The sequence below is a fragment of the Microtus ochrogaster genome, chromosome X (genome assembly GCF_000317375.1).
Source record: "Microtus ochrogaster isolate Prairie Vole_2 chromosome X, MicOch1.0, whole genome shotgun sequence".
NCBI classification, from domain to species: domain Eukaryota; kingdom Metazoa; phylum Chordata; class Mammalia; order Rodentia; family Cricetidae; genus Microtus; species Microtus ochrogaster.
In genome coordinates, this window is record NC_022026.1 from 46,793,891 (window position 1) to 46,796,710 (window position 2,820).

Genomic DNA, 2,820 nt, shown 5'->3' on the forward strand with positions numbered 1-2,820 from the left:
GTGAGCCACCATGTGGTTGCTGGGAATTGAACTCAGGACCTTTGGAAGAGCAGGCAATGCTCTTAACCTCTGAGCCATCTCTCCAGCCCCCCTTTCCTTTGTCTTTGAGGGTCTGGTTTTATTGTGCATCCTCGTCTTCAGCTTCTGGGCTCAAATGATCCTTCTGCCTCAGTCTTTTGAGTAGTTGAAACTACAAGCATATGCTAGCTGGCACTGATTTTCTAAAACTCAGTGTTACTACTATTTAGTGTGTGTGTGTGTGTGTGTGTGTGTGTGTGTGTGTGTGTGTGTGTGTGTGTTGCATGCCTGTAATTCCAGGACTTGAGAGTTAGAGGTAGGAGGATTAGGAATTCAGTGTCATAGGGAGTATGAGGCTAGATTGGAATACATACATAAGACCTACTCAAAAAAATTTTTTTGAAATAGCGTTGTTTGTTCTGGAACCTGATATATAGACTAAGCTGACCTTAGACTCCTCCTTTTATAACCCAGATGTTGAGATAACAAGTGCTATGGCACTCTCTTTCGCGTGAGACACGAATGTGCCAAAGGTCACTGGAAGGACATTGGGTCTTTCCATTTTATTGTCTTGAGATAGGGTCTTTTACTGGAGCTGCTAGTGATCCTCTTGACATACACATACCTTCTCCAAATAACACAGGGTTATAACTGTCTACTTTTTATATGTGTGCTGGGGGTTTGAACTAATATAGTTGCACAAAAAGCACTCTTACCCCACTGAGTACTTTTGGGATGAGTTTCTCTCAACATGAAAAGCATTATCAAACATGTACAAGCTAGGCTCAGCAGTTTAGAATGTTTACTGCTCTAGCAGATGACGTGGGTTGGATTTTTAGCCCCCATGTAGTCCCTCACAATTTCCTGGCACTCCAATTTAGTCAGTTCCAGGAGGTCTGATACCTCTTCTGAGTCTGGTGGGTTCCTGCATGCATGTGGTGCACATACATACACTTGGGCGGGCATGAATACATACACACAAAATTAGATATTTTTTTAAGAATTTACACAAATTGTTTGGGTGTGGTGATACACTCTTGTAATTCCAGCACTTGGGAGGCTGAGGCCAGAGCATTGCTGTGAGTTTGAGGCCAACCTAGGCTATACGATGAGACTTTATGTCCAAAAAATACAGAAAAAAATGGGCCAGCAAGATGACATAGCTGCTAAGCCTGATGAGCTGAGTTGGATCCCCAGGACTCACATGGTGGTAGAGAACTGATTCCTACAAGTTATCTTCTAACCTCCACAGGCATGTTGTGGCACATACACACAATAAATAAGTGACTAAATAAAAATTGTAGAAATTGCTCTTGCTGAAATTAATATGTTCCTTCCATAAATATCTTAAAGACTGGGGCCTGTTAGCGCAGACTTGTAATGCCAGCTATTCAGGAGACTAGGGCAAGAGCATCACAAGTTCAAGGGTTATATGGGCAACTTAGTGAGACACTGCCTTAAAATAAATCAAAAAAGGGCTCAGTGGTCGTGAGGCTGCCCCAGGTTCAATCTGTAGTACCAGAAAAAAAAATCAAAGTACCTTAAAAGATGACATTAATAACCTGGAACATTTCCAACAGAGTAAGACTTAATACAAGAATATCTGAAGCAGGCTTAAGCCCCTAGCTGCTTGTCCAAAAGATTTAGGGTTAGAGTCCACATGGCAGCTAACAACCTGCTATAATTCCAGTTCCAGGGAATCTGATGCCCTCTTCTGGCCTTTGTAGGTACTACATAAATATTGTATATGTGCAGCAAAATGCCCATACACATAACATTTTACTAACTGTATCTGAAAGGACGCCTAGGACTAAGGATGTATAGCTCACTGGTAAGGCATTTGTCTTACATGTCCAAGGTCTTGTATTCAGTCCTTAGCACAGTAAAATAAAAATGAAAAAAATGAATACCTACAAATATGAAAGGAAACAACAAAAGAACAGTGGAAAGCAAGGAAGAAGATAAAAAAGAGGTATGACATAAAACTAGAAAACCAAGATACAAAGATAACTTAGCCTAATGGGCCATAAAGACATATAGATGTGTTAACTTCATATAGTGGTCAGAGAGGAAGACCACAATGAAATGCCATTTCCCTCTCTCCCTCTCTTTTCAAGACAGACTTTCACTATTTACCCCTGGCTGCCCTAGAATTCAACAGAGATCTACCTGTGTTTGTCATTGCCTCCTGAATGCTGGAATTAAAGGAATGTGCTATCGTGCCTGATCCATTTTATGTTTCTAACATGGAAAAAATTAAGACATATAATCTTCATATGACTTAAAGAGAATAGATTTGCATGGTCTCTTGTCTCTTTTCCTACTTGCTTAAGAAATTGTTGTTAATTACTTATTTATGTGTGTTTGCACATTTGTGCACAGAAGCCAGAAGAGGGTTTCAGATCCCTGGAGCTAGGGTTATAGGCAGTTTGGACCTTCCTTACATGGGTGTTGGCAATAGAACTAGGATCTTCTGCAAGAGCAGTATGTACTCTTAACCACTGAGCCACCTCTCCAGCCCCTGCATGATCTTTTGTACAGTTCTATTGGGTATACAGATTTGCCAGCCACTCTGAAAACACAGTTTAATAATGCCATATGAATTCAACATCTAGAAGCCAGCACCCTGGAGAATTTCATTCATATATATATATATGAAAAAACACACACACACGATGACAATATATTATGTAGCTAGTGGGTTAAATCCAACCAAAGCCTGTTTTTTTCTCAACTGTCCACAAGAAAGAATAAGTTTTCAGTCTGTTTAAAGAATACATGATGGCTGGAGTAGTGGTGCAT

General features: G+C 40.4%; 1 protein-coding gene across 5 annotated transcripts in view; it reads left to right on the forward strand.

The window, feature by feature from the left end:
• Window positions 1-2,820, forward strand: part of Txlng (taxilin gamma) — a 54,465-nt gene that overhangs the window by 30,531 nt on the left and 21,114 nt on the right. The gene's annotated exons all lie outside the window — the stretch shown is intronic.